The sequence below is a fragment of the Sycon ciliatum genome, chromosome 1, assembly GCF_964019385.1.
Source record: "Sycon ciliatum chromosome 1, ocSycCili1.1, whole genome shotgun sequence".
Classification (NCBI taxonomy): domain Eukaryota; kingdom Metazoa; phylum Porifera; class Calcarea; order Leucosolenida; family Sycettidae; genus Sycon; species Sycon ciliatum.
This window is the reverse complement of record NC_088643.1, coordinates 90,850,700-90,860,217: the sequence shown is the minus strand read 5'-3', so window position 1 is coordinate 90,860,217 and position 9,518 is coordinate 90,850,700.

The window sequence follows — 9,518 nt, the reverse complement described above, 5'->3', positions numbered from 1 at the left end:
GCCATAGATCCATAGTGGCACCGCAATGAAACACGAGAAGGATCATGCATTCACGCAATACAGTTATGATGATCACAAGTGCAACCAGCAGCATGGATACAACGGGAATCACTACTAACGGCCATGAGTGATAACATAATCACACAGTAGAAAGAGGTGTCAGGTGGTTGAACAGCAGTAGTTTTGCCAACAAGCACCTTCCTACTGACCAGCTGCCAACATCACATTTAGCCCAAAGGGCTTCATGCTCAAGGACAATCTCCACCATGACAGTATCCTTTCTCAGTTGCCTTTCAAAACAGTCATGGTGCAATGACTCCAGTAGCACCACCATTGATGGTATTGAGCACAGTCTCCACGGTACAGCCACCGTATGTCAAGTTATGTGACCACTGCCATCAGTTGTCTCTGCTCCCTCCTGCATCCCGGCTTTGCTTCATAACTTATTGTCAGGGTTGTGTTTGATGCAACTCTCTGTAATTAGTAACTTAGTACTGTACTTACAACATTGTGTGAACACTTTGGCGAGCCGCACTACAGCAATACCGTGCGCTGTATGTAGCTTAGATGCGCGTCTAATGCAACGCATCCAGTGTGCTAGATGATGTCATGTGCGGAGCATGCCCTAGCTCAGTTATCGAAAAGGTAGCCCGGCATGACCATGCAGGAAACTTAGTAACTAATTACTTACCACTACTGGTAACTATGGTGACCAAGTCTCCCCCCCCCCCCCCCTCATCCCGGTTACCGCTAGCTCCATACCATTAACTCTGGCCCATACCAGTGTGGCTGTGGTACACATTGTACCGGCCATGTACTGTACAATGTACTTCAGGTTGTGCAGTGTCTACCACACAGAGTATTACATATCACATGCTTGTCATCCGCTAAATCTCAGTTACTCTGCCATACTCTTGCAGTACATGAGAAATCAGCAGCAGTTTAATCGATACATGTACATGTAGAGGCCCAGGAGCTAGCCATGCTTCTCACCTTCTGTGAAGTCGGTTGACTCAAGAACCCACTCATTCAGCTCAGGATCAAGCGGGCAGTGGAATTCACCGGCACCGTCCCGTCCGCACATCAACTTACGTCCTGCATCCCAGAGGTTCCTGTAGTTCTTGGAGTGGTTGCGGAACAGCTCAGCATCAGCCGTCAGGCCAAGAATGCTGGCAAATTCGGAGATTGCCCTGCAGTGGTAAGGGAAGAACCCGAGGAACTCATTTAGATTCAATAGAGTAAGTCATGAGCAATGCGGCGTCTCCAACTTGAGCAAGCAAGTTCCAAGAATGTGTAAAACGGTTCAAAACCTCATACTGACTAGACCAGGCTGTACACAGTGCAGTACTCACATTATACTGTTATCACATCAACGAGAAGGCTAAGAATCACAGTGAGATTGTCATTCTAGAGTATCTGAACATGTGATGTAAACAACTCGGCGACGATTTCGGACCAGGCCACGTTGCAATAGGGTTTCTCAAGGACGCAGGATGTTCACACTCTCCTCAGTGATCCTTACACTCAGGGAGTAGTGAAATACTACTCCCTGCTTACACTAGTCATTGATCACGGTGGAGCCGGCATCGGCATCATGCCGAGTAGTACACAGTCATGCCCGAGTGGTGGACATGTACAGTGCATGCAGTAGTACTCAGTGGTGGTGGACATGACATGAACAGCATACGCATCTCCTTACCAATCATCATAGGCATAAGCTAGTGTTTTGCTGACTGAACTGTTCTTATGTCCACCTATGCAGTAACCGCGTGTCACATAGTTGTACAAGTCATCTCGGCCGTTGTGAGGACGCACTGATGTTGCCTATATGATCAGATACACAGACCAGCATTGTGTGGTTGATGTGAAGTATGGCCGCTGTACCCTGCACACTTTACCCTGTACTGTATCCTGCACCCTGCACACTACCCTTCACCCTGTACTCTGGACCCTGCACCCTGCACCCTACACACTGTACCATGTACCTGTACCCTGCACTCTGCATACTATACCCTACACTCAGCACCCTGTAGCCTGTATCTTGCACCCTGCACAATACCCTGCACACTATACCATGCACCCTGCACACTGTACCATGTACCCTGCACCCGTACCCTGTACCCTGCACCCGTACCCTGTACCCTGCACCCGTACCCTGTACCCTGCACCCGTACCCTGTACCCTGCACCCGTACCCTGTACCCTGAACCCTGTATCCCGCACCCTGCACACTGTACCCTGCACTCTGATGGGCCCTGGACTCTGCACCCTGTACCCTAGTACCCTGTACCCTGCGCCCTACACCCTGCGCATTGTACCATGTACCCTGCACCCTGTACCCTGTATCCTGCACACTATCCTGCACCCTGTACCCTGCACCTGAACCTTGCACCCTGCACCCTGCATACTGCACCCAGCACCCAGCACACTGCACACCCTACACATACGAGTACTGTACCTCTAGCTTCATGGTGGCATAGACCTTGCCCACATCAATGTGACTGTAGTTCTTGACCAATCCATCTAGCAGTATCTGAAACCCATGGTTACCAATCATGCAGCCGGCATACACTGAAGAAGAGAAGGTCAGAGAAGAAAAGACCAAGCAAAAAACAATACTGACTCGGTGCCTTCTTTCACAGATTCACACATAAGCTTCATTGTCCATACATCCGATGATCACATGTCACTGATGGTTTACAGCACGGTATGCCATAGGAAAGTCAACTTGGACAAGGTGGCCGTTATGCTATGACACTTGCTCACCATTAGCAATTGGCCATCGAGGCAAGTCTCCACCTTGTGCCATCATGTTCACCATGGATGTCGTGATGTCTTTGAAGACCTGGGGCTGTAGCCATGCCAACAGTGATGCCTGGGTGCGATGGATGTCCCAGATAGACATATCACTGTACATGGCGTCCTGACCGGCTTCCAGACTATGTACCTGACCATCCACACCAAGATACACTCCACCAGCCTGCACAGCACAAGTTGTTTGAAAAATGAAGAAATCCTGTAATACATCATGGTGTACATGTACTCCTGCATAGACTCAACAGCTCAGGCAACACCTACACATATCAGGTCGGTAGTACTCGGTGGAGACTAGGAAAGTTGAGTATGTAACACAGTGCAGCTGTAGAAGATGTACACGATTGTAGGTGTATCAAGCTTGCTGCCTTGTGCCGTCAAATGGTGTGTGGGTGTGTTTTTTTGTAAAAAATAAATAAAAAGCATGTGCAATTGTTGCCAGTGCAACTGTAAGTGTTCGTTCTGTGCTAGTGGCAGATATCACAACTTGTGACCTAGATCCTCTAGTGGACTGACCTCAGCATAGTTAGTAGGTGCCATGAACGAATGGTACAGGGCCGTGTAGAACTTTGCTTCGTTAGCTGAGTCTCTTCCAGTCACATTAACCTGCAAGAGGCAGAGTAGAGGCAAGACTGACACACTTTGTAGTCTATTGTGAATAGCATTACACTGAGGCTGCTGTCGGGTAGACCAAGCTATGTCAGTGTTGTTTGAGATAAACAGAGAATATTCAGGAAACCACTGAACAGGTTTTATGACTCCTTTGCACTCACGCTGGATACCAGGAGCTGACAATCTTTGTTGCGAAGCATCAAGTTGAGCACCTCGGAGCACTGTCTTAGGCTGTGTTACTGGAAGTATTCATCTGTCACCCAAAACATAGCAAAACACCACACACCTTTGCCAAGTTGTCCTCCCACAGCTGTCTGGTTGCTGCACAGCACTTGTCAAAGGTACGGTCATCAACTTGCTGGTCCAGATTTGCACGTGCCTGAAATGCATACAGCAGCTGTACTATTAGTAGCTGATCAGAGCCTTTTCTTCACAAAACAGGGCGGGGGGGGGGGGCATGCACCAAATTGAGTGTACAACTAGAGAATAGCGAGAGCCCATCCCATCAGTGCATAGTGGTGAAAGCTCAAAGGCTCATACAGCAAACCTCCCCTAATCCGTGACTCGCATAGCAAACCTCCCCTATAATCAGGGCTCATACAGCAGACCTCCCCAATCCAAACTCTCCAGAATTATTTATTATTTATTTATGGATTCCCCAAAGGCCGAGGCCTAAGTCAAGGGGTCTCCGGTCATGGCTTACTGGGAATATATCTGCAAAGATCTGAGCACATTTCTGACCCCTCTCAAGCCACAAAATTGCGGGTTTCCCGGCAATGACAAATGGCGCCAATAAATATTGATCGGCATTACTTGCATGCAATCAGTATGACATACTGACATACGTTACATGTTCAGAGCTAGGGGCAATTCCTAGCTATACCGGGCAGTGCCTGGTCTCAACGTGCCTGGATAAGGGTAATTATACTGCACTCTGTCCATCCTTGTCTTTTTGGACGGTTAAAGTCAGAGAGTCAACTTACCTGTTTCATGCTGATGAAGCTGATGGCAATGCTTATCTCCACAGGAATGTCTTGTGACACTGTAAGCAAACTGGAATGCACAACTATTACCAAGTCGCTCATAAATAGTGGGCACTGGCGATACGGGAGTACATACAGCAGTTTAGCATACCGACTATACTAGGCCGGGTGGACAAGTATTGTACAGGCCTAGCGTGACTGTGCCTCAAGGTGGATGCGAACAGGTGTGATGTCTTGTAAGGGCATTTTGGTTGTAATTGAAGCAATACGGTAGACTAACCCATGCGTTATCAACCACAGTTTATTGTCACAGCTTAGCAACATGTCATGTTTTTCAGCATGGATGTGTCTGTAGTAAGATGGAGCCGCTGTTGGGAAGCCACTTACCCGTGATGAAGAAACCATTAGAAGCTGCTCCTTCAGCGCTGCTACTCGCTGAACCATTGTACACACCTGTTGTGTTCCAAGTTCCATAACTGCTAACTACGGGTATACCAGCTGCTGCTGCCCCAACACCGATACCGTGACCATGAATAGTATCATCACTCATCGCTGACATGCGAGCAGCAAAGTAGATATACACGCCGTGACCGTTACGCCGAGTCAGACTACCTGTGCATCGTATCAAACAGTCAGCACATCACAGCATGCACAATCAAGTTGAATCAACCCATTGTGATGTCACCTGCACACATGTTCTGAACAAAAATGGGTGATTTCAAGAGACTGTTTGGTGCTGTGCAGATCTAAGACAAAACAGTGCAACACCCATTTCATCCTACAGGTTGTGTGCACTGTGCACCTGGCCGATTACCTTCAATCAACAAAGAATAGAAGTCTTTCTCTCAGCAATAGAGAGAGAGCACAAGCAGGATATGCCTGCTATGTACCTGTAGCACAACCGCTGCACTTGGAAACCTCTTTTAAATCGGCCATGTCACGGCACTTTGGTTATTGACCACAACATACATACAGCTGTTCAGCACTCGAATATACCGTAAAGTACCGTTGATCCGCCACCTCTCTAATTCCCGCCCCCTGTCGATGTTCTACCTGTGAAGCGACTTCGGCGTAGACAACGAAATACGATGTTGAACCGACGCATGCACTGCTGTACACAATACGTGCCGATCCAGGATGAAAATGTGCACAATCCAGCACATCGAGTCTGATCCTCTACGTTGTTGTACATCGTACTGCACTTGACAGCCTTGATCTAATTCCTGCTCCCTGCCGAAAACCCAGCTGGGAAGCGACATGGCGCGGGGGGAGGACCAACGGTACTTTACGGTATACATCTTGTAACAGGAAGCCAGGAAGCCAGCCTTGCCAACTTGCCGCAGACAGTGCTAGGTACATGTATACAGTACCTTGATTTAACATCCAGCCAGTCACTTCCTGGGTAGTGTGGTTGTATTCGACAAAGCTACCATTGCAGCCACCCTGGCAATCATGGTGAAGCACACAGACACGTGACACAGACAATTACCAGGGGCAAGCAAAATGGTGGAAAGTGGGTCACTAAGTGAAGTTAGGTATACATGTATTCATGAAAACCGTCATCTTGGGGTGTTAGATCAGTGGATCACCAAGCCATGCAGCTAAACTGGTGACAACTGTGCAGACTGTACAGACTGCTCCAAAGCTGCTGCAGGTGAAAATGGTAAATGTTGAAGTAACATCCACATTCATTGAATGCGAACTATATGTAGCACATCTGACCATCTGGGCTGGGGGCAAGATACCAGTTAGCTGCCACACTGATCTGACCATCTGGGCTGGGGGCAAGATACCAGTTAGCTGCCACACTGATCTGACCATCTGGGCTGGGGGCAAGATACCAGTTAGCTGCCACACTGATCTGACCATCTGGGCTGGGGGCAAGATACCAGTTAGCTGCCACACTGATCTGACCATCTGGGCTGGGGGCAAGATACCAGTTAGCTGCCACACTGATCTGACCATCTGGGCTGGGGGCAAGATACCAGTTAGCTGCCACACTGATCTGACCATCTGGCCTGGGGGCAAGATACCAGTTAGCTGCCACACTGATCTGACCATCTGGGCTGGGGGCAAGATACCAGTTAGCTGCCACACTGATCTGACCATCTGGGCTGGGGGCAAGATACCAGTTAGCTGCCACACTGATCTGACCATCTGGCCTGGGGGCAAGATACCAGTTAGCTGCCACACTGATCTGACCATCTGGGCTGGGGGCAAGATACCAGTTAGCTGCCACACTGATCTGACCATCTGGCCTGGGGGCAAGATACCAGTTAGCTGCCACACTGATCTGACCATCTGGCCTGGGGGCAAGATACCAGTTAGCTGCCACACTGATCTGACCATCTGGCCTGGGGGCAAGATACCAGTTAGCTGCCACACTGATCTGACCATCTGGGCTGGGGGCAAGATACCAGTTAGCTGCCACACTGATCTGACCATCTGGGCTGGGGGCAAGATACCAGTTAGCTGCCACACTGATCTGACCATCTGGGCTGGGGGCAAGATACCAGTTAGCTGCCACACTGATCTGACCATCTGGGCTGGGGGCAAGATACCAGTTAGCTGCCACACTGATCTGACCATCTGGCCTGGGGGCAAGATACCAGTTAGCTGCCACACTGATCTGACCATCTGGGCTGGGGGCAAGATACCAGTTAGCTGCCACACTGATCTGACCATCTGGGCTGGGGGCAAGATACCAGTTAGCTGCCACACTGATCTGACCATCTGGGCTGGGGGCAAGATACCAGTTAGCTGCCACACTGATCTGACCATCTGGCCTGGGGGCAAGATACCAGTTAGCTGCCACACTGATCTGACCATCTGGGCTGGGGGCAAGATACCAGTTAGCTGCCACACTGATCTGACCATCTGGGCTGGGGGCAAGATACCAGTTAGCTGCCACACTGATCTGACCATCTGGCCTGGGGGCAAGATACCAGTTAGCTGCCACACTGATCTGACCATCTGGGCTGGGGGCAAGATACCAGTTAGCTGCCACACTGATCTGACCATCTGGCCTGGGGGCAAGATACCAGTTAGCTGCCACACTGATCTGACCATCTGGCCTGGGGGCAAGATACCAGTTAGCTGCCACACTGATCTGACCATCTGGCCTGGGGGCAAGATACCAGTTAGCTGCCACACTGATCTGACCATCTGGGCTGGGGGCAAGATACCAGTTAGCTGCCACACTGATCTGACCATCTGGGCTGGGGGCAAGATACCAGTTAGCTGCCACACTGATCTGACCATCTGGGCTGGGGGCAAGATACCAGTTAGCTGCCACACTGATCTGACCATCTGGCCTGGGGGCAAGATACCAGTTAGCTGCCACACTGATCTGACCATCTGGGCTGGGGGCAAGATACCAGTTAGCTGCCACACTGATCTGACCATCTGGGCTGGGGGCAAGATACCAGTTAGCTGCCACACTGATCTGACCATCTGGCCTGGGGGCAAGATACCAGTTAGCTGCCACACTGATCTGACCATCTGGGCTGGGGGCAAGATACCAGTTAGCTGCCACACTGATCTGACCATCTGGCCTGGGGGCAAGATACCAGTTAGCTGCCACACTGATCTGACCATCTGGCCTGGGGGCAAGATACCAGTTAGCTGCCACACTGATCTGACCATCTGGCCTGGGGGCAAGATACCAGTTAGCTGCCACACTGATCTGACCATCTGGGCCTGGGGCAAGATACCAGTTAGCTGCCACACTGATCTGACCATCTGGCCGGGGGCAAGATACCAGTTAGCTGCCACACTGATCTGACCATCTGGCCTGGGGGCAAGATACCAGTTAGCTGCCACACTGATCTGACCATCTGGCCTGGGGGCAAGATACCAGTTAGCTGCCACACTGATCTGACCATCTGGCCTGGGGGCAAGATACCAGTTAGCTGCCACACTGATCTGACCATCTGGCCTGGGGGCAAGATACCAGTTAGCTGCCACACTGATCTGACCATCTGGCCTGGGGGCAAGATACCAGTTAGCTGCCACACTGATCTGACCATCTGGGCTGGGGCAAGATACCAGTTAGCTGCCACACTGATCTGACCATCTGGCCTGGGGGCAAGATACCAGTTAGCTGCCACACTGATCTGACCATCTGGCCTGGGGGCAAGATACCAGTTAGCTGCCACACTGATCTGACCATCTGGCCTGGGGGCAAGATACCAGTTAGCTGCCACACTGATCTGACCATCTGGGCTGGGGGCAAGATACCAGTTAGCTGCCACACTGATCTGACCATCTGGCCTGGGGGCAAGATACCAGTTAGCTGCCACACTGATCTGACCATCTGGCCTGGGGGCAAGATACCAGTTAGCTGCCACACTGATCTGACCATCTGGGCTGGGGGCAAGATACCAGTTAGCTGCCACACTGATCTGACCATCTGGCCTGGGGGCAAGATACCAGTTAGCTGCCACACTGATCTGACCATCTGGCCTGGGGGCAAGATACCAGTTAGCTGCCACACTGATCTGACCATCTGGGCTGGGGGCAAGATACCAGTTAGCTGCCACACTGATCTGACCAAGTAGGGGCTACATACATGTAGCTGCACAATGATCTGGAACAACACCCATATTACCCCGGTAATACATGTCATGTACATTCCCAAGACAACGTTACACTGCATTACAGTGGGGCTTGCATAAGCCACTTTGGGAGATCATTATAATGCAGTCACTATATTCCATCTCTCATTCGACTCAGTCTCTGGAAAGGGCTTGCTATGGAGAATAGTGGTAGCAGAGCACAACGTTGAAGTCGAGGTCACAAGGGCGCAAGGTTGACCGTTATACCCAATCTGCAATGTACTAGAATGCTTAGCATTATCTATTTTTGGAAAGCGACCACTGTTTCTCCCACTGAGTCCAGGACCATCCACATTCCAATGGAGCTGGACGGGTGAGTAACACGCTCACCTACACTACTAACCGGGGTGAGCGCGTGTGAAGGATCAAAGAGAATCACCATCGGCTGATCATGGCTTGCAGGCATGCTACCTGTACTGCTGTAGCGGTGAATACCTGCAACAAGTATCATGACGACCATGCAGAGGCAATCACCAAAGTACAGTAGTCATGTG